The sequence below is a fragment of the Nymphaea colorata genome, chromosome 6, assembly GCF_008831285.2.
Source record: "Nymphaea colorata isolate Beijing-Zhang1983 chromosome 6, ASM883128v2, whole genome shotgun sequence".
In the NCBI taxonomy this organism is placed as follows: Eukaryota; Viridiplantae; Streptophyta; class Magnoliopsida; order Nymphaeales; family Nymphaeaceae; genus Nymphaea; species Nymphaea colorata.
Genome location: NC_045143.1, coordinates 25,512,538 through 25,535,778, shown reverse-complemented (window position 1 = coordinate 25,535,778; position 23,241 = coordinate 25,512,538). Strand labels below are relative to the sequence as shown.

Genomic DNA, 23,241 nt, shown 5'->3' with positions numbered 1-23,241 from the left:
CCTTTAAAAAAATTAATGCGATCGCCGACCTACATCCCTTTCCCGGCAACTCGAGTCCTACACGCGCCCCTTTGCCGCAACGGAACTACAGACACAGATCAGAGGAGGGAAGTGGCGCGCACGCCGCCCCTTCCGCCTGCTTCTCGCTTTTTTCTGAGCGGCCGAAGGTGTCAGAATCATCCCTTTCCATGGGTTGCCTCGTGGCCGTTCACGTCGGTGCACACCAGACGTAGAAAGAAGCCACCCGTAGTCTTGCTATCGAGGTTTCTGTTTCTCAGGTTTCCCATGTATGCGTGCCCTAACCCCCTTATAAGCCCTTTCCTCCATCGCTGGGATGTCGTCGTCTTCCCTGCCATTGCTGTAGGTACTTGGTCACTGCACTGCCTCTCCGTTAGCCTGTCACCCCTTATCAGAAACATAACCTCTCTGTAGGGATTTCTCCTCTTATGCATACACAAAACCAAATGTATATGCCCTAAACAAAACAGGATCATGCTCATGCTAAATCATTGAATTAAACAAAACCTTAAACTTAAAGCGGAAGCGTACCTGAATCCATCTGAAGAACTGGACCGTAGATCGAGGTAGGATCTTCCAGGGTCTTTGCGGCACGCTTGTGGTCTCTCTCAGATGGAAAAGAGGAAAACCCTAGAAACCAACGTTTCAGGCAACCATTGCACGACCCCAGGGACTACTACCATTTTATAATGAGGACAATTACGAATTCCGCCCATCAAAGAGTTCGTAATTGCGTACTGGTATCTATACATTTCAAAATTACCCCATACCATCTAAAATGACATAATATCCCAAAATGCAATCACTTAAGCGGATATTTATTTTAAGACAACCATAATGTCTGAAATTCCTCATAGACATATGTCGGCCCACCAAATGATCTTACAATCTCCCACTTGGGCTAAATATGTCTTTATACATTCAGACATTACATAAAACCTTAGGAGCTCATAACTGCTATCTTATTAAACGTCATTTTCACCAATCTCATCCATGATCATATCAACACATAACCAAAGCGGCTTTCGCTATATAAAAAGTAGTTAAACCTTCAATGATCACAAATGTTAATATAATCAATGACATAGATCTGATATGAATGTATAGCATGAGAATTACATGTAATGTGATTACAACATGTCTATTCTCAACTGGTCCAACTTTAAAACCTTATGGAGATCAAAAACACAAACACATAAACACAGAATGGAACCAAAGAACTTGAAACTTTATTCTGCAGAAAACTGAATATGTGTCCATACATAAGAGCAAACAAAATACAAACTCCCACTAAACCAGCACATCATCCAAGGATAACACCCCCATATGAACAACATGTTCGTGAAAGACCTTATGTGTTAAACCCTTGGTAAGCGGATCCGCAATCATGGAGTTTGTCCCAATATGCTCTAGACACATGACCATTCTGTATCCTCTCTTTAACAGCCCAAAAACTTAATGTCGATGTGCTTCGACTTTGATAAACTGTGGCTGTTATTAAAGTACATGACTGCTGAATTATTGTCACACAATAACCTTAGTGGTCTTTCTACACCATACATAATGCACAGCCCCGTGACAAAATTCCGCAATCACAAAACTTGATTGGATGCCTCGTAGCATACTATGCTACTATTTTGGCACCCAGCAAAGTCAGAATCTGAATACCCAATGATCTCCCATTGGTCTGACTTCCTGTATGTGAGCATAAAATCTTATGTTCTTTGTAAGTACCTCAAAACTCTTTTTGGCTGCTTCCCAGTGATCCATACCAGGATCACTTAAGTATCTGCATAACATTCTAACGATAAATGCAATATCCTGACGAGTACAAACCTGAGCATGAGGCTTCCCACAACAGACGAATAGGGAATCCTTTCCATTTTCTTAGATTCGATTTTACTTTTAGGGCACTGTTTGAGACTAAACTTGTCTCCTTTAGCAACTAGAGTCTCTCCTGGTTTACAATCCTTCATGTCATATCGCTGAAGCACCTTATCAATGTAGGCCTTTTGTGATAATCCAAGAATATCCCGAGAACGATCTTGAAATATTTGGATCCCCAATACAAAAGATGCACAACCAAGATCCTTCATGTCAAACTTTGTTGACAAAAAATCTTAGTTTCATGCAATATGCTCACATCATTACTTGCCAGGAATATATCATCGACATATAAAACCAGAAAGATAAATTTGTCCCACTGAAGTTTTGGAATACTCATTCATTAACCATATTAGTTTCAAAGCCAAATGAAACTATAACTTGATGAAATTTGTAATTCTACTGACAGGAATCTTGCTTTAGCCCATAGATGGATTTCTTGAGTTTGTAGACCATTTTCTTTACATCACCTAAAGCAAAGTTTTTGGTTGCACCATATATATTGTTTTGTCAATGTCTCCATTTAGAAACATTGTCTTAACATTCATCTAATGCAGCTCTAAGTCAAAATGAGCTACAAGTGCCATTATAGTCCTGAAAGAGTCTTTCGACGAAATTGGAGAGAAAGTCTCTGTATAATCAATGTCTTTCTTTTGAGTAAAGCCCTTTGCAACAAGACTTACCTTATACCTTTCAATGTTACCTAATGAATCCCTCTTGGTTTTAAATATCTATTTACAACCAATGGGTTTCACACCTTCAGGCAAGGGAACAACTTCTCATACGTCGTTATCCATCATGGACTTTATTTTTACATTCATGGCATCTATCCACTTATGAGATTTAGAACTCTTTATTGCTTGCTGGAGGTCAATAGGATCATCCTCCATTAAGCCCATATCAACATCATGTTCTTGGATATAGACAAAATCATTTGAAATTGTATTTCTCCTCTCTCTAGTGGATCTCCTCAGTGGCACCTCTACTTGATTTTCTTGAGGTTGTTGAGTTTGTTCTTCAGTATGGAGATCGACATCATTGCCTTCTTCTGAATATGTTGATGGAACAATGTCAGGAATGAATACCTGACTATTGCTTACAACATCTGTATGAGTTGACTCAGGTCCCTCTTCAAATGCAATGCTCCTAACCTGATCACCTCCTCCAAACTCAATATCCTCAAAGAAATAGGCATTTTCCTTTCAAAGAAAGACTTATTGAATGGATTATAAAACTTATAACCCATTAATGTTTGTTCATTTTCCCTTTATACATTCAGTGCAAACATTAAAGTTTGCAAAATCAAGGGACTCAAGAATTCCTTTCGACATAAGCCTTTATATTCTCTTTTCAGAGATATGTCCTAAGCGCCAATGCCATAACATAGCAGAATTCTCTTTGTCTAATTTTCTTTTAGTACCACTAAACATAACATGCAAGGTTTCATTATATGAAACAACCATATCAAACAAATAAAGGCTATCGCTACTAGACAAAGAACCAGTGGCAATCAAATTTGAGTACAGAAACAACTTAAATTTACTTCCTCCAAATGAACAATAATAACCAAACTTGTTCAATGATAAAATATGAACCAAATTCCGTCTAAAAGACGACACCACATGAGTTTCTGTCAAATTCAAATAACAACCAGTCTTTAACAATAACCGAAAATCTGCTATGGCTTCAACCTTTGCCTTCTTGCCATCGCCTACATAGATGAATCTTTCAGCATCAATTGGCGTTTGACAATTTAGGCATCCTTGCATAGAAACACTTATGTGAGTAGTAGTACCTGAATCTACCCACCAAGTGTTTCTGGGTACTGAAGTTAAATTAACCTCAAAACAAACCAAAGTGAGAAGTGTACACTTCATTTCACACCATGTGTGATACTCAGTACAATCCTCCTTCATATGACTTCACATTGCAAAAGAAGCAGCCTGATAGGCATTCCTTATGCTTCTTTTGTTTCTTAACGGATGATTGGTCAACTGCAACTTCTTTAACAGTTTTTCTTTTCTTACTTATAAAAATCGAATCATTTAACTCAGGAATAGTACTCAAAATTTGTAAATATCATATAAGCAGAACTCACTGTACAAAGAACAAACCAAAGCATGCTCACAATCAATACATGTACAAAGATGAAACAAATATAAATGAATTTAAACACAATGGCCCAAAACCCATCACAAGGTACCGGTGCAACGTTAATATCCAATCTTTGGATTGAAATACTAACTGCAAGTGGTATTCTTGGTCAACAATGAATATAGATAATTAACTCTGTCAAACAACGAGCCTATCTTTGGATTGACTCGCTATTCACATGGAAACCTGTAAAATTATCACATATTCATTGCCTTGTATACTTAAACCTGACCAAGCAACAATCCTCCTTTGGGTTGATCATTGCCTGCATGGATCAAGTATACTATCATCTAATGTTCAAAACAGGCAAATTCGTACAACAGAGGTCACTTTGGCGACATAAAATACAAACTTGCTCATTTCAAACAACAGACATGGCTAAAGATCAAATTCATAATCCAAATATTCATCTAAAGTACACCCACAAATTTAAAACATGCAAAACATGATACATGAATTAAAATTTACATACAAAATTTACCATTCATTGAATCCAAAACCTGATGCATAAACCAAATTACATACAAATTTGCCCTACATTAAATCCAAAGCCAAATGATTCAATGATATGGGCCCAAAAGAGTCCAAAATTTTATAAACCGATACCATAATTGTGCTTAAGTGGATCAAGAACTACTGAATCGGCCTTAAAATGGCCTGTATCGTTCTTAAACCACAATTAGAACACCCACATGCCCCTATAAAGGGCTGAACCAGTCTAAAAATTGGACGTACCGGTCAAAAAATAGACCGTACCGGTTCTAAAACCCACTGAACCGGTTAAAATTGGCAAAAAAACGGTTCTAGAACTCAATGAACTGGTTTGAAAAGCCCTGAATCGGTCTAAATATCAAGTGAACCGGTCTGAAAATGTTCGAATCGGTTCGAAAATCAACTGAATCGATTCTAAAATGTCCGAATCGGTTCCAAAACTGAATGAACCGGTCCTGAAAAGCCCTGAATCATTTCAAAACTGGATGAACTGGTCCCAAATTGGTCTGAATCGGGTTTAAAAAGTCCGAACCGGTTCTAAAACTGAATGAACCAGTCCACCAAATGTCGGAATCGGTCCCCAAAAGGTTCCAAACTTAATGAACCGTTCCCATATAAATTTAAACCATATGGATACGGGTCGGGTCCGACAGGACCCGGACCGATCCGAAAAACGAAAGCGGAAGCGTGGGCGGGTGGGAGAAAGAAATATTTTTTTTTGATAAACTGATGGATCCGGATCGGGTGTGTCAAGACCCGATCCGGTCCGACCCGCTGCCTCCCGCTCGACGACTCGCAGGCAGCGAAACCGCTCACCCTGCCAAGCACTGAACGACAGGCGAACGACGAAATCGCCTCCAGGGGGCTTGATCGGGTCTATCAAGATCCGACCCGGTCCGACCCGCTGCCTCCCGCTCGACGACTCGCAGGCAGCGAAACCGCCGCTCGCCCTGCCAAGCACCGAACGGCAGGCGAACGAAGAAATCGCCTCCGGGGGGCTTGGGTGGGTGCCGGCGGGCGGCACGGCGCTGTCCGGCGACGAAGAACTCCCCCGGCGGTGGAGATATGGAGGTGGGTGCCGGAATCGAACGAGCCCCTTCTCTCGTTCCTCTGCCTGTTCCTTCAAAAGCTGAAAGAGGAAACGGCGGGACGGAGGTGAGTGGTCGCCGGCCGTCGCAGCCCACCTTGTCGCCATAACGGCCGGCCTCACGCCAGCCGGTGCTCCTCTAACGCCCCTCCCTGCCTTCCCTATTCCTTTTTCTTCCTCGCATGGCTGCGAGGCTGCGACAGACGAGGCCACCCAACAGCGTGGGTGGCCACTGGTGGGTCCCGCCAGGACGGCTGGAAGCCGTCCGTCGCCTTCCGGCGACAGACGCCGCCCAAGACCGCCGTCCTTTGTGTTCTCAGGCGACTGCAGCGGAAGCCCGACGGCTTCCTTGCTTGCCCACCGCCAACTTTTTTTTTTTTTGAAAACAATACTTGCAGCCGAAGAGAAAAGAAGGAACATCTGAATGGGAAGACGCACAAAATAATCCAAAAATTCAATGAATCAACAATGAGCATAGGCTCTGATACCAATTATAGGGATTTCTCCCCTCATGCATACACAAAACCAAATGTATATGCCCTAAACAAAACGGGATCATGCTCATGCTAAATCATTGAATTAAACAAAACCTTAAACTTAAAGCGGAAGCGTACCTGAATCCATCTGAAGAACTGGACGGTAGATCGCGGTAGGATCTTCCAGGGTCTTTGCGGCGCGCTTGTGGTCTCTCTCAGATGGGAAAGAGGAAAACCCTAGAAACCAACGTTTCAGGCAACCATTGCACGACCCCAGGGACTACTACCATTTTATAATGAGGACAATTACGAATTCCACCCATCAAAGAGTCCGTAATTGCGTACTGGTATCTATACATTTCAAAATTACCCCATACCATCTAAAATGACGTAATATCCGAAAATGCAATCACTTAAGCGGATATTTATTTTAAGACAGTCATATTGTCTGAAATTCCTCATAGACATATGCCGACCCACCAAATGTTCTTACACTCTCTTCTCTTCGCTCTCTCTCCCTCTGTCTCTTACCGAGGCGGGCAGATTGAGAGAGGGAAAGGCCGTAAAAGGCCCAGTCGCTGCCCCTCTCTTTCTCTCTCAATTTGCCTTTCTTTGGAGACACACACAGAGAGCGAGAGAGGGAGGCACTGCATCATCTCTCTCTCTCTCTCTGAAACTGATTATACATTTAAAATTTTGAATTTCTAGTGTGTCTTCCTAGTTGGATTACTTTATTGTTTGGCTGAAAGTTTTACTTCCTCCGGCAAATTCTTTTATTAAACTTTTGAAGGTCGGTGTGTATGTTTATCATTACTCGAAAAGGTTATCTATCAATAGTTTGTCAAAAAAGAAATATATCTTGATTGTTGTATATCATTATGCAAATATGCTGTTATGCACTCAAGGAGTTTATGGTGTTGGTTCAAACTCAAATGTATATATATGAATTGTCCAATTGATTATATTCGAAATAAATTGTAGATTATTGGAAACAAAATGTTGTTGTATATTTCGTTAGCGATATATATAAGCGTGTCAAAATTGTTTATCATGAGTGTTTTTAGTTCTATTTTATTACGTAGATTTTGTTGCCTTTAAAAAATGGTGAAATTAATTTCTTCATCTTCGGTTGGCGAAGCTTCGAAACGCCCTAAAACAGTGGTGTCTCGGTTCTATCCTTATTTTCGATCTTCCTCTTGCCATGGAACTCAATTTCGATGTTTGAAGTATTCTTTTTATCGTCTAAATGCTTGAGTTTTCTCTTTTCGTGCAGCCATGAGCTGCGTCGCGAGGAGAACGAGGAGCCAAACCCAGAAATCGTCAGGTTCTCGTCCTCCGGTAATTCCTTTTTGCTAATCTTGTTTTGTTTGCTTTCTTCTCTCATGGTTGAGGGGAACGATTTTCTTGCTTGTGTCGTCTGGGATAATTAATCCGAGAGATTGTGTAGGCTGCGATCGGTTCTGCTGAGAGGAGAAGGCGAGGCGCCCGAAGAAACGGCGGAAAAAGTGAAACGGTTGTTCTCTCGAGCGAGGAGGACGGCAATGACAAGAAGGAGAAGGAGGAGGGGGAGGTGGTGGAGGGGGAGGAAGGGCAGAATAGTGGTTTGGTAGGGAGAAGCCTGGGAAGGAAGAAGAATTTAGGTTCTGCTAAGAAAAGAAGGCGGATAGCAAGAAAAAACGGCGGGAAAAGTGAAATGGTTATTCTCTCGAGCGAGGAGGACGACAATGACAAGGAGGAGGAGGTGGACGAGGCGGAGGGCGAGGGGGCGAGAGGGCACCCGCGTGGTTTTGTAAGGAGAAACGTGGGAAGGAAGTGGAATTTGAAGTCGGGGAAGGGGAGAGAAGAAGCGTCTGCGAGGGTTCCTGTTGGGAAGGGGCGGCAGGTTCGATTTCGGTGAGGGAAGGTGTTCCTTCCTGTTGTCGAAGGAAGAGAGACGGGATCCATGTAAGCGGCGATCATGATGGTTGTAAGGAGGAGTTTGTAGGGAGGAAGGGTATATCGAGAAGAACGCAAGTGGAAACAAAGAGTTCTGTGGATGGAGAGTTTCACTGGTCGAATGAATTTGTGTGGGCGAAGAGAAATGCGCCTGTGAGGAAAACAAGACAATGGGGGAGGTTGACAAAAGGCAATTTCGCGATGAATCAGGAAAAGAAGAACAATAATTTGTCGGGGAGACAAATTAAAGTGGATGAAGAAGATTCAGTAGCTGAATTTGAAGAAGGAAGCAACGGTAAGGACAACAGCAATCATGATGAGAGTAGCAATAATGAATTTGAAAAAGACGAGAGTGAGGAGGAAAGTCATGGTAGAGAGTGACGATGATGAATTTGACGTAGGCGAGAGTAAGGAAGAAACTGACGATGATGACGAAAGCATACACTATGGGAGTGATGGTGTTAATTTCACGAATGAAGACCGCAATCATCTGGGAACTTCTGCAAGAAGAGAGATTGCAGTAGAAGAGGAGATGAGGATTTCTTTGGATGCAAACATGGGCCAGGAAGATGAAAAGGATGGTGTTGATGATCATGCTGTTGACAATGATGAGGGGGAGGAGAAGTACGAAGGCATTGCAGCGGAGGAAATTGGGAGAGAGAAAAGGCAGGTGCTACAGAGGGAAAATCCGATAATTCAGAAGAAAGAGATTAAAAACCGCATGGAAAGGGAGAAGCCTGGCAGAAATAGCAAGCAGGAAACGTCTGTTGCAATAGAATGTAGAGTTAATGAAAGAACAAAGGATTCATCGAGATGCCCCTTTTCTGTCTGCAACAATGGAGCACAGGATGACGTTGGTGATCATTTTAAGAAAATGGGAGCTTCCAATGCAGAAGCACAACTGGCAGAAGATTGTACTGATGATCCATCAGATGCTACTGATGAAAATAAATGGGGGCTTCTGAATAATTGTGTCGCCAGAAGAACAAGGTCAAATTTCAAACAAACTCCCATTGGAAAGTTTGGATCATTTAGCAAGCCTATTTGTATAGGTATGAACAATTCTCTAAATCCATTGGTCGTTGACCATGATATGCATCACGATGGCAGTAGTAGCGGTCATCAGGTAAGTGACAATGGTCTTCCTGATTATGATGGCAATGATAATGTTGCTGACGAAAAGGGTCTAGCAAATGATTTTTCTGATGTAAGCAGTCACCGGATCAATGGGGATCTTGATTCTGATGATGATGGCAATGATTGTCTTGCTGATCGAAAAGGTATCGGGACTGGTTTTGCTGACAACGTAATGGAAACAGCAGACATCAAGATATCTGGGAAGAAAGGAACTTGCTTCGGTGATTTTCTTGGTGATGCTGGACGTGTTACCGATGGTTCTGCTGAAAAGGGAATAAGAGAAATGGGTAGGGAGGCGTCTAGAGAGCAACGGTGTGATTATATTGATGATGACTGCAGTAGCTGCTGTGATGATAGTGAGGATGATGAAGACGAAGAAAGTGAAAGTGACGGACGTTCTGACATGGAGATAAATGAATATCCTGAAGGAAATTCTGGAAATGCAAAAACAAAGCATGGTTCATTAGATGTCTCGCTCTTTGACCTTCTTGTAGCCACAATTTATCGGAAGAGAGTTGCCATCCCAAATGATGTCAAGTCCAGTGAAGGAGAGAATCTAACTAAAGAATTGCCATTATGGTTTTCATTCAGGGACTTACAGCCCGAGCATGTGAAGTCAGAAACTGAAGAAAATTTGGACGCACTGTGGGCTGAATTGGACTTTGTTCTTGAATGCGAAGCAATTGGATCCTTTGATTGGCAGGAAATTGAGGTGAGATGTTTCAAACCACTCCATCGTTTCCTTTTCTTTTTCCTGTTATAGCAAGCTTGTGAGTACAAAAAGTTGTTATCTCATAGTCCAGGGACCAGAATTGGTAATCTCATGATAAGAAAAACATGTTATAGCAGTAAATTTTAACACATGAAATTCATGAAGTGAACATACCAAATGTGGCCCAAAGTTTAAAAACGTCAAATGTTTGAAAACCAAGACTAAAACAAGTTATGGCAGTTGATACCACATGTGTATCTTCGGGTTTCAGCTTTCTCAAAAGGCGACATCGAAGATGCACCATATCTGTGTTTATCATGAATGTGTGAATTTTCCAGAAACAAAATGGCAAACTGTCAAGCTGACTAAACCTGCATGTATCAAGGCCTGTGTCTGTCAAGACTTAGATCTTTAATTAAAGAAATCAAGTTGTTTAACTTTCAATCGTAACTGAAACTTGTTTGAATCGTGGGATTTCTTTATTACTATTCATTGCTGAGATGGTTACTTTATCCTGTTTGTGCTCTGGAAGCTACAAATGAATTTCACGGAGGATTTAAAATTTGCATGGGAAAATAACAAGGTTCACTTGCGGATGCAGGTCGAGCCCAAAGGAAGCATGTTTAGTTGTGAATTTAAATCACCTGCTTGTCAGCATCAATTCGTCCTTGATGAACAAGTTGATGTTATATGCAGAATTTGTTCCTTTGTGAAGACGGAGATTAAGCACTTTATGCCACCAATGGTAGGTAACAAGGGCAAGCTTCTCTTACTATTGGGTGGGCATATTTCATTGTTTATCAAGTTAAGAAGTGTATATCGATATGACTCATGCAAAATCGTTCTATGCTGTTAGGTTAGTGGTACCTTTGGAAAACAGAAGGTTAATATGAAGAGGGGGATGACTCGGTGTTGGATGAGTTTGATTGTGAAGCTAGCGGTTGCAGCAACATTTCAAATGATTTCACCAGTGGAACTGTGTGGGATATTATTCCTGAGTTGAGAAAAAAAATGTTCCAGCACCAGAAGGAAGGTTTTGAGTTCATCTGGAAAAATTTAGCAGGCGGAATTGTTCTTGATCAATTGACTTCCAATTCAGATGCTGTAGGCAGTTGCTTAAATTCACATGCTCCAGGTTCTGGCAAGACGTTTCTAACTATAGCATTTCTCCAGTCATTCCTTCAAAGGTTTGATGATTGTAGACCAATGATTGTTGCTCCAGTGAATCTACTCCATATTTGGGAAGGTGAGTTCATAAAATGGGGAATTGGGGTGCCATTGCACATGCTCAACAGTCGGGGTTTCTCTGGAAGAGAAAGTAGTTCTGCCTTGGAACTACTGACAAGAAGGCGAGGTAAGTTAGGTTCTACTGGAAGGCAGAATTTGTGTCGTATAATAAAAATCTTTTCTTGGATTGATAGGAAAAGTGTTCTGCTAATCTGTTATGGTCTGTTTAGAAAGCTTACCATGGAAAGGCGACATTCTGATAAAGAAGGTCAAGTCATACGCAAAATACTCCTCGAGTATCCAGGTTTACTTGTCCTTGATGAAGGGCATACTGCTCGGAATAGGTTTAGCAGGATTTGGCAATGCCTAAAACGTGTTAAGACTCAACGGCGCATCATGCTGTCTGGCACACCCTTCCAGAACAACTTTGTGGAGCTCTTTAACACATTGTACTTGATTAGACCAATATTTGCAGAAGGAATTTTCAAGAGCTTTGGGGACCATGAAAATGGCTTAGAAGCTGATCCAGTTGAAAAAGAAATGAGTTTGCAGGATAAAAATGAGACGGTGTTCAGACGTACTTTTGCAACATTTTCAGGTGGCATAGAACCACGGGGAAATAGCTCAAGATTAAAAGAGCTCAGATTAATAATTGATCCTTTCGTCCATGTCCATGAAGGTAATCTCCACAAGCTTCCTGGGTTGAGAGATTATTTTGTCTTTCTGTATCCATCTACTCTTCAGAGGTGCATCCTTGAGAAGCTAACCGAGAAAAGTAACTTCGAGAATAACTATAGGGTGTCGTGCATCTCCGTCCATCCATCCGTTCTCTTGGGAATAGAGACCCTGGATGCAAAGGATAGAGACGTTATCAAAGAGCACCAAGCAGACCTGTCAAACGGCCGAATTACTGATGGAGTTAAAGTAAGATTTGTGGTTGAGCTTGTTAGGCTGTGTGCAGCTTTGAATGAAAAAGTCTTGGTATTCAGCCAATTTGTCCTCCCACTCTCCAATATCAAACATTTTCTCATTTCATCCTTCAATTGGACCGATGGCCAGGAAGTTTTGCAGCTTGATGGAGGAATTGCACAAAAATGTCGTCAGCCAATAATTCATACTTTTAACAACTCACAGAAAGTAAAGGTACTACTTGTTTCCACAGAAGTGTGTGCCGAAGGGATGGATCTGACAGGGGCTTCAAGAGTGCTTTTGCTTGATCTTGCTTGGAATCCATCAGTACGAAGGCAAGCCATAGGTAGAGCTTATAGGATCGGCCAGAAGAAAGTTGTTTATGCATACAATCTGATTGCGTCTTCTACATTGGAGGAAAAGAAGCATAAAATACAAGATACAAAGGACAAGTTCTCACAGTTGGTGTTTTCTACAGTTGCAAAGAACGATACGTTGGTAGACACTTTAAAGGAATGCGATGATGGAGTCCTCTGTGAACTGATTAAGCGGGACATATCTGCTAGCTTTTTTGAGAAAGTTCTTGAACCGAAGTGCGGTTAGGATCTTGAGGTCTAGCAGGAGGACTGCTTGGTGGACTATCACAATGGAGGGGCTTGCGTTTCAACTTCGTGGTTGTAAGCGAAATAAAGAAAGAGATCAGGAGCGTGGAACTGCACTATAAGAGTTGCTATTTCCACTTTTTTGGCTCTAGGCTTCTGAGATTTCCGAGTTGCTATGGTCTCTCTCATATGCTTTCGAAAAGTTTACAGAGTGGTTCCCATCTGTTAACCATTGGATGCCTAACTTTTGAACCTTTTACAATTCATTTTTGGGGTAACAAATCATTTTTTGAATAGTGCTAACAATTCCTCCTTGAACTAAGTCCCGAATATAGTGGCAATCCACTTCAATGTGTTTAGTCCTCTCATGGAAGACAGGATTGTTAGCGATATATGTAGCTGCCTTGTTGTCACAATACATCTTCATTGGGAGATTCACTGAGACATCCAACTCTACAAGTAGTGATCGAACCCACGACATTTCAGCCACAGTTTGAGCCATAGCCCTATATTCCGACTCAACACTAGAACGAGCCACAACATTCTGCTTCTTGCTCCTCCAGGAAATAAGATTACCGCCCACAAAGACACAAAAACCGGTAGTAGACTTCCTATCATCTACAGATCCAGCATAATCAGCATCACTATACGCCTCGATGTCAACACATTCTCCTTTCTTGAACCATAGCCCCTTTCCCGGGGCTGATTTCAAGTATCTTACAATCATTAGAGCTGCATCCCAGTGAACTTTTCGTGGTTTTTCCATGAATTGGCTCAACTTATTCACAGCAAAGCTAATGTCGGGACGAGTGACAGTCAAATATAACAGTTTCCCTATCAGAGATCTGTAAGATCTAGAGTCAAACGGCTCTGAGTCATCATCATGTATATGAATGCGAGGATTCATGGGAAGTGTGGCAGGTTTAGCCCCCAATAGTCCCGTTTCCTGTAGAAGATCAAGAGCATATTTCCTTTGAGACACTACAACTCCTTTATTACTACGAGCCACCTCAATACCAAGAAAATAACGAAGTTGTCCAAGGTCTTTCGTAACAAAGTGTTGCTGTAAAAACTCCTTTGTTTGAGCTATCTCTTGATCATTTTCCCCTGTAAGAACAATATCATCCACGTAGACAATCAATATCACAAGTCCTGCTGAGCCTCGCTTGATAAACAATGAGTGATCAAGCTGGGATCGGCTAAATCCACACTTAGATAACACTTCAGTAAGCTTTTGGAACCATGCACGGGGACTCTGTTTGAGTCCATAAATAGCCTTCTTTAACTTGCATACCTTGGAACACTCCCCTTGTCGCTCAAAACCAGGTGGTTGCTGCATATAAACAATTTCAGAAAGGTCTCCATACAGAAAGGCATTTTTGACATCCAATTGAAAAAGAGGCCACTCTCGTTGGACAGCAAGAGAGATAATCAAGCGAATAGTGCCCAACCGGGCCACAGGTGAAAAGGTCTCAAAGAAGTCAACACCATAAGTCTGAGTATACCTTTTTGCGACAAGACGGGCCTTGAACCTTTCAACTGACCCATCAAAATGATACTTGATGGTGAATACCCATCGTGAGCCAACCACATCACAGCGTGTTGGGGGGTCTACCAAATCCCAAGTCTCCCGAGAAAGAAGAGCGTCCATTTCCTCCTGCATAGCTTGTCGCCAACGTGGATCTAACAGGGCGTGATGGTGCGAGGACGGGATAACATGACTAGATAAAGCTTGATCAAACTGTACTAAGTGTGTACTCAGATGAGCAGTAGAGACAGAATTAGATATAGGATGTAAGGTACACTGTCGCTTGCCCTTGCGAATAGCAATAGGGAGATCTGCTGCAGAATAGTCATCACTTAAACCTGAGTCAGTCTTATCAGTAGAGCTTACCTCTTGAGACGATGTTGGTGGACGGTTGAGAGAGGGACCTAGACGACGAGTGTAAACCAACGGAGGCTCAAGAAAACGTTCATGTGACCTAGGTTGAGATGATGGAAATGACTCAAGTGACACTGGTGGAATAGGAAGAGGTATAGGTGCATGCATCTCAGATGAAGAGGGACTTGACGGAGGGAAATAAGGACGAGACTCAAAGAAGGTAACATCCGCACTGATAATGTCTTTCTTGGTCAAGGGATCAAAGCATTTGTATCTCTTTTGATTAGCTGAATAGCCAATAAAGATACATTTGATGGCTTGGGCAGCAAGTTTGCTTTTGTTCGGGCCTAGGATATGTGCAAAGCAAGTGCATCCAAAAACTTTGAGAGGTAAATGAAATAATGAACGCCCTGGATATAGAATTTGAATTGGAATACGGTCTTGAATGGAGGAAGAGGGTAATCTATTAATGAGGTAACACGCAGTAAGGATAGCATCACCCCAAAAATAGGCAGGCATGTGAGAATGTAACATGAGGGTACGAGCTACGTTTAGGAGTTGCCGATGTTTGCGTTCGGCTACACCATTCTGTTGGGACGTATGTGGACAAGTATATTGAGGTCGAATTCCATGGTCGGCATAAAACTGAAGTAGAATGGAAGACTTGAATTCAAGAGCATTATCAGTGCGAATATTTTTGACAATGAATCCAAACTGAGTTTTTATTTCCTTGATAAATTTTTGAAGAATACATATGACTTCAGATCTTTCCCTTAACAAGAAAACCCAACTGACTCTAGTAAAATCATCAACTAGAACAAGATAATATCGAAAACATGATCGAAAAGGAACCCGACTAGGACCCCATACATCCACATGAATGAGATCAAAAGGACTCTGACTCGATGGACTCTGACTCGAAGGAAAGCTGCTCCGTGTATGCTTGCCCAACTGGCAGGCATCACATAAGAAGGACTCTGATGCAGGAATGTCTGGAAACATGCGACGAAGTTTTGGTACGGAAGGATGACCCAATCTGAGATGCCATTGGAAGGGAGAAGGCTTGGAAGGGACTGAAGATGCAGCAACATCAACTGGGATTGACAAAAAATAAAGGCCCTCACGCTCATGGCCGCCACCAATCATCTTCCCAGTTGGTAAGTCCTGAAAAGAACAAGAGTCAGATTCAAAAATGACTTTACATTGTAAGTCGATAGCTAGCTGCTTCACAGATATCAAATTAACAGGAAACTGAGGTGCATATAGCACATGTGTAATAGTGCCTAAATGTGGAAGATAAATATCACCGCTACCCAAAACAGGGGACAACTTGCCATCAGCCAGCTTAACATACTGTGGTGTAGAAAATCTGACAAATGATGAAAAATTTTGTGGTTGATTACAACAATGTCTAGAAGCGCCCGAGTCTATCATCCATGTCATACCTGGATCAGCAGTAGGAGCACCAACAGAGAATGCTGAATCTACAACAGCAGCATTGGTAGATGTAGAGCCAGACCTCTGAGCAAGAACACGATCATATTCATCCTTACTTAGGTTAAGAGAATATGACATAGATATAGAAGGATCAGTAGAAGACTCAACCATAGATATTGTTGCCTTGCTTGGGATGAAGAAGGACCTCTGCTTGTGGTGATTCTACCTCCACCACGTCCAGAGGAAACATTAGACCTGAGGTGAGGATGTTTGTCCCAACAACGGTCCTCTAGATGACCAATTTTGCCACAATAAGAGCATTGAAATCTGCCACGTCCAGCACCACGGCCTGTACCACGCCCCCTAGTGCCTCCAAAAGAACTAGGGCCCCGTCCTCCTGATATCACAAGTGCAGAGACTGGTATGTCATGCGTAGTCTGAGAAAGAGTGGCTGCAAAGCGACTCAGCCTATTATACGTGTCTGCTAAATCTGGAAGTTCACTGCCTGTTAGAATTTGAGACTTTGCCACAGAGTATTCTGAAGATAGGCCAGATAAAAACTTTGCCACCATACCAGTCTCAACGTGTGATGCATAACAATGCTGGCAAGGTGGGCGAAGAGCCTTTAACCGTTCATATGCAGCAGTCAAAGTAGCAAAATATTGAGATAGGTCCTGATCCCCTTGTCGAATGTTGCATAACTCCTCTTCTAGTTGTAGGATCTTGATTACATTAGTGGCATGCGAGTATGTCTTTCTCAAGAAAGACCACATATCCTTGGCCTTGGTATAATATGCAATAGTTGGGGCTATATGAGACTCCACACTATTCATAATCCAAGACATAACAATATAATTATCTTCATCCCACGCAGCATATATTCCTTTTTTCTCAATAGGTTCATCCTCAAGAATATATTTCTTCCTATGACCAGCCACCGACATTATGAATACCCTAGACCATATTTCATAATTTGAGCCATTAAGTTTCATCGTGGTTCCATAAGAGAATGAATTCTCATCCATCTTGTAGTCAGTAGACCCTTCAGATTTACTGTTTTCAGCCATAGTAAATAAAGAAGACCAAATTGACGCAAACGTTTAAAGAAAGAGGGCTAGGAAATTACTGTCACTTCAGATCTGGTTGAGCCGATGACAAAAACAAGAATGAACTCCCAACGACTGAAGACTGTTGCTCCCAACGACTGAAGACTGCTGCCACTTATAACAGCAGCTAGTTCTCATAAAACTTCTTGTCCACGTGTCAAAGAAATCCACGAAATCAAACAAAAACTTGTACTAAGGATCAGCAACAGTCCTCACGCAGCCTTTCTTTACTAAATTTGTATCCACGATCTATAGAAAAAATCTCATCATGTCATATTCAAAAACCTGAATTTATAAGCAGCACATAGACTCCACAAAGAATCCACAACACCTCACGCAGCTTGACTTTACCGAAACTGTATTTACGATCATCACAAACCACAGCGTCACACGTCACGCTGCATCCACAATAGTCTCTTCATACGACCAATATGAGGATCTGATCACGCCTTCCACATAGGCGTGATCAGGTCCTCCTTCTCACGGCACGCCCAACCCCTATTCCCTCACTGTCTCCTTATTGGGTGATAAGAGGGAATAAGGAGTAGCGGTGACAAGGGAGAGGACGAAAGAAAAAAAAAAAAAGGAACGAACTCACTTGGCTGTTCGTCGGAAAGATTGTCGCCGGAGAAGATGGTGATCGTCGGAGAAGGTCACCGGAAAGCGCACTCTGCCGTCGACGCCCACACCCGCTCTGATACCATGTTACGAGAGAGAGAGAGAGGCGGCAAAAAGTAAAAGTTGCATTACGTGACCCTAATCTCTATTAAGAGATTAGGGTTAGGGAAAATTACAAGAGAAGTCCACTAAAAATAACAAAACATTTAAAGAGATCCTCCCTAACTTCCTAATATTTCAGAAAACCCCTTTTTGTATCTTTAACAGTAGTTAATAAAGAAAAAGGAGGAAGGGGGTGTTGAACAGATAAATGCACACATGGATGTTTTCTTGGGAGTAGATCAATGAACAGTACTTAGATACGAGCATATGGACAACATAAAACGGTATATGTTGAGCATATGGACAACATAAAACAGTATGTATCTGTGGAAATGTAGAGAACGTGTCCAGTAGGGGTGCACAACGAGTCGAGTTACTCGAACTCGGCTCGTTTAACTCAACTCGTTAGTTTAAACGAGCTGCTCATTTTGTTAAACGAGTCGAGCTCGAGTTGACGAGTCGACTCGTTTAACTAATCGAGTTCGAGTTCGAGTTGCATGAACTCGACTTGTATAAACTTGACTCGACTCGTACAAACCGGTTCATGAAACCGGTTCACCGGTTTAAGGTTAAAAGTAAAAACGAAATGTCGAAAGCCTTTCTCTCTATTCTCGATTTCTCCTCTTCCATCGACCGCAAAATGTCTTCCCTCTTCCGTTTCCGTCGACCACGACCATGTCTTCCCTCTTCCGTCGACCACGACCGTCGACCACCAGACCAGACGAGGTCACGAGAGAAGCGCCCTTGTGATTCGACCATGTTCCATCTAGAAGGGGAAGGCCGATGGGGTGAAGCCGCGAAGCGCAGCAGCGGACCAGCTGGCAGGGCGGCGGGCGGTAGGTTTTCTTCTTCTTCTTCTTCTTCTTGAATCGGTTCTTCTTCTGTTGGGTTTTCATTTTTTTCCCCCTTCTTCAAGCGCCTGGGTCTCGCTTGCGTGGTCGGTGATTTTCCCCCTTCTTCAAGCGCCTGGGTCTCCTTTGCGTGGTCGGTGATTTCCCCCTTCTTCAAGCACTTGGGTCTCGTTTGCATGGTCAGTGACGCGCGACCTTTGTCCCGGGCTCCCCGGTTAGGGTTTATCTTCTCCCTCGTTTTTTTTTTGGTTTATTGCTTTGAATCTTGTGGTGTTTTCTATTTTGTTGTTATTGATAGTAAATTTGTTCTTCTCGTTTTCGTGTGTTGTTTTTACATGTAATGTGGACTGATTACATCTCTGTTTTTACATGTAATGTTGTTTTTGGTGTTTTCATCTCTGTTTTTCATCTTTGTTTTGCTGTTATTGTCGTGTGATTTTTATCTCTGTTTTTTCAGATCTGTTTTTCATCTTTGTTTTGCTGTTACTTTGTTTTGCTGTTACGCGAGTCGAGCTCGAGCTAAACGAGCTAAAGTTAAATGAGCTTAAATGGTAAACAAGTTGTCGAGCTAAATCGGGTTAATCGAGTCGAGCTCGAGCTCGACTTTCAGTAGTCGAGTCGAGCTCGAGCTTGCTGTAAGAAGCTCGACTCGAGCTCGAGTCGAGTTCGAGCTCGAGTAATTTTAGTCGAGTCGAGCTCGAGCTGGCCAAGCTCGGCTCGAACTCGCTCATGAACAGCCCTAGTGTCCAGTGAACTGGAAAGGTGGTGGAGGTTTTTCTTTTTGGTGTGTCTATGTGGCAGAGGTGTGGATGCGTATGTAAATGACATCTAATCATGCTAAGACTTAAGATACATGGTCCTTAGTACTTTTTCTTAGACAAATTCAAACCTATAGATGTGTTTGCATTTATTTGTCAAGAGTATTCTTATTTGATAAAAACCATGCCCTTGTAGATCTTGTGTCACACCAGGAATTACCTTGTTCTTTTTCATAAAATCAAAGGTTACAGTCCCATTGAAAGTATTGCAACTGTATCATCATTGCCAAGTGAGCTGATAATATCTTCAAAATGCCACAATATTTTCAAGCAATCACAACAAAGACCAACTCTTTGGAATTCAAGACATAAGCATGATTATAAATAAACTTCGTGATTTCTTGGCATCTATGAACTATGAACTTCATATCATCTCTTTCGCCTAGATCCTGAAGCATAAGATTTACACAATGAGCAGCACATGGACTCCAATAAATTGTCTCATATCATGCTGCTAACATTTTACCTGCAGCTTTATAATTTGTTGCATTATCAGTGATAAATTGCACAACATTTTCAGGCCCAACTTCTTGTATAACTTTATCAAAAACCCCAAACAAAACATCAGCAGTCTTAGGAGTATCAGACAAATCAACAGATTTTAAGAACATAGTACCAAGGGGACAATATACAAGAAAGTTTACCAATGTTATGTTCTTGATGTCTGTCCACCCATCTGCCATTACACCGCATCCTGTAGCTTTCCAGCTCAATTTTAGTTCATCACAATATGACTTGACATCTCTAACTACATTGTTGAGAATTTTACCTCGCAATTTATGAAAAGAGGGCATTTTATACCCTCAGCCTACACTAGCAATCGCATCTGCTATAGGCTGAAAATGATAAGAGTTTGCTGCATTGAAGGGAATGGATGCATCATAGAACCACCTTCCTATAGTTTCATCTACTGCTTCAACAACATCTTTTGATTGCATGGCTATACGAATCTCAGGCTGAGCACCAGCAGCAGTATAATTGGGAAAAAAATTCTTGATCGAACCAGACATATTACTCGACCTCATAGTAGGTACTCTACCACCACCAGTACGACCATGACTCCTGCCACGTCCTCGTGAAACTGAACTTGCACTTGCACCTCTTCTTTTTCTGGTTGCAGTTGCAGAAGAACCACCTCCATGCATGATGTGCCTTTCCCTTTATCTGTTCCCAAACTGACACCAACATCTTCTTCTTCAAGGTCAACATCTTCACCTTCACCTTCTTCCGCATCATGTGGGTCCTCATATCCTTCTTTTGCATCTTGCATTTCCTTTTCAATCCTATTTGCTTTCACTGCATTAAGAAGCTCCATACACTGGTGCTTTACATACGCTGGCAATGGGTTCTCTTGGGAGCCAGTGCAAGCAACCACATCGTTGTGTGTACCAGCTATATGGTTTTTAAAGCGAGAGATCCCTCCTGATATGATTTGCTTACAATAATTGCACTTAACTCTTAACCTATCTTTGGGAATCACCCTTGTACACCACTGCCATGTAGGATCCGACATTATATCTTTACAAAACAAGTAAAAACATACAAATAAATGTAGGAAATAAGAGAAATGAACGATTCAATGGAAAAAATGAGTTATTTCTTACCTTCTTGGTGTTAGAAACCAAAGAACCCTCTTCCTCCAAGCTTCCCACCGTCCCGAGGCTTCCCACAACGAGAAATAAAGCTTCTTCACGGGCAAATCTTGATGCAACTCTCCCTCCCACGTCTCTTGCAATGTTTAGAAAGAAGAGAAGAGAGAGAGAGGAGCGTCGGCTTTAAAAAAAATGCGCAAAGAAGGGGCCGTTGGGCCCCTTTTTAGTTTTGATCCCGTATCGTACGACGTATCATTACGCTTGATACAGACGATACGTATCGTACGATACGTGTCCATATCGTACGATACAGAGAACATTGATTTCAGGTATTACTTTAATTCAATTTTATAGGTCAATGAGATTCAACTTTCTTTCCTTTTTTTTTCTTTCAATCTCAGAATGATATCTTTGAACAAGTTTTCAGAGAATGTGACGAGGACCACTTGCATCTTCAGTCTTTGATGAGGTATGATCATTACTCTCGTAGTTTTCAGTTCTATGTAGGTGGCTGTACTCTTGAAATATTTGATAATTCTTATTCCAAGATTGTTTCTGCAATTAAAGAAAAAAACTTGTAAGGACTTGAATATGTGAATGTGAGAAATTTGGTTAGCTTTGTTCACTATGTCACAGTTTGGATTTACTAGTACTGTGGTTGTGCATCTTTTCTTGTTTGTATGGAATTGTTGCGACTTAGCTGTATGTTTTCTTTCATATTTCTATCTTCAGTAGCTGCACTATTGAGATTTACCTTGGACTAGATGCTAATTTCTTTGTTTATTTTTCACAGGAAAATTCAGGATGATGGATTAGACATACAAACAACTAGAAATTCTGATCATTTCGGTGCTGTAATTCACCACCTTTCCCTGATAAGAAACAAGCAATGTCTTATGGCCTACATGTAACTGACCCACTTCTTATCGTTTCCGTATGCTTGCGGAAAATGGGGGCCCTCATGCAGATCCTTTCTTGCTCATCTTTCTCCCAATCTTGTGGATATCATCTTGGTACAACCGGGCAGAAATAATACTGAGCCTGAGATGGAAAATTGGGACTATACTTCCTGAAGAGATTCAATCAAAGCTTAACTACTCAGAAGAGGAGTATTTCAAGAATCACTGCTGCTTTGGAGGTTTATATGTCAGAAATAGATCTGGATTTGACAGTGGTCTCTCTCTCTGTCTCTGTCTCACTCTCTCTCTCTCTCTCTCTCTTTCTCACTCTCTCTTTTCTCTCTCATTCAAAAATGTTTATACTGTCTTTAACAGGACATGATCCCACCTAAGGATCCATCGATACAGGTCCGTGTCCGTTGTGATATTGGTGATGTCTTGCTTGGTGACCAGGTAGCATCACTGACTAACAACTCGGTGCATTTGATGAAGCGTACAGATGCCGAACAATTTATTTCCCAGGTAATCTAGGAATCTAATTTTATGCTTCTATACACGTACTGGAAACGGGGGGGTATATCATCTCCTAACGTGCGTCCTATTTTGGAAATTTCAGGGGCTGATGGAAGAGTTCACTTAAAACACGAGCGAGACTTTGCTTGACGCATAATTGGCTTTCCTTTTAGCATTTAAATGTGGATAGCCCAGCTGTCTTATATAAGAGCTTTACTAGAATATCACTAAGGCCTACTTTTATGGCTGGAAATGATTTTATTCACGCTGTGGAAATCCTAGATTATTTATTCGGGCTGGTATGTATGAGTATTTGTCCAAGGGGGTGCTATGTATCGTTGTTTGCTTACCTGGATAACATTATGCAGAGCCTCTTTTATTGTTTCATTACTTGGATGATACCAGGATTTTTAGTTGCAACTTGTTTAATTTAGAACTTGAAATGAAAAGGTGCAACTTACGCTCCTTATTGTGTGATATATAATCGACTACTTCGTGTGATAATTTGATTCAATAATGAAATAAATTTGTATTAAAATTAGCCATGCAGATGATGAAAAGCAATACAGCAACGTCTTGCCAGACGTAAATGGCAAAATGAAGGCCATACCAAATGTTCTGCCAAGCAATTTCTGGATTTCTAGAATATCCTCTCTGTGCCGTCCTTCTGAGAAAACAATGAACTCGTGAATTTCGCTCCAGGGCGAATTGATTTCAAAACTTTGCTAAATCTTCGTTTTTGCCCAAATTTAATTGGTTAAAGTTCCAAGCAAAGCAAGTGGTTGGAGCT

The 23,241-nt window shown here is 41.6% G+C and overlaps 1 pseudogene; it reads left to right on the top strand.

Annotated features, from left to right (window-relative positions):
* The first annotated feature begins 250 nt into the window (after nt 1–250).
* LOC116255453 (uncharacterized) lies at nt 251–22,918 on the top strand (annotated as a pseudogene).
* Nucleotides 22,919–23,241: the final 323 nt, after the last annotated feature.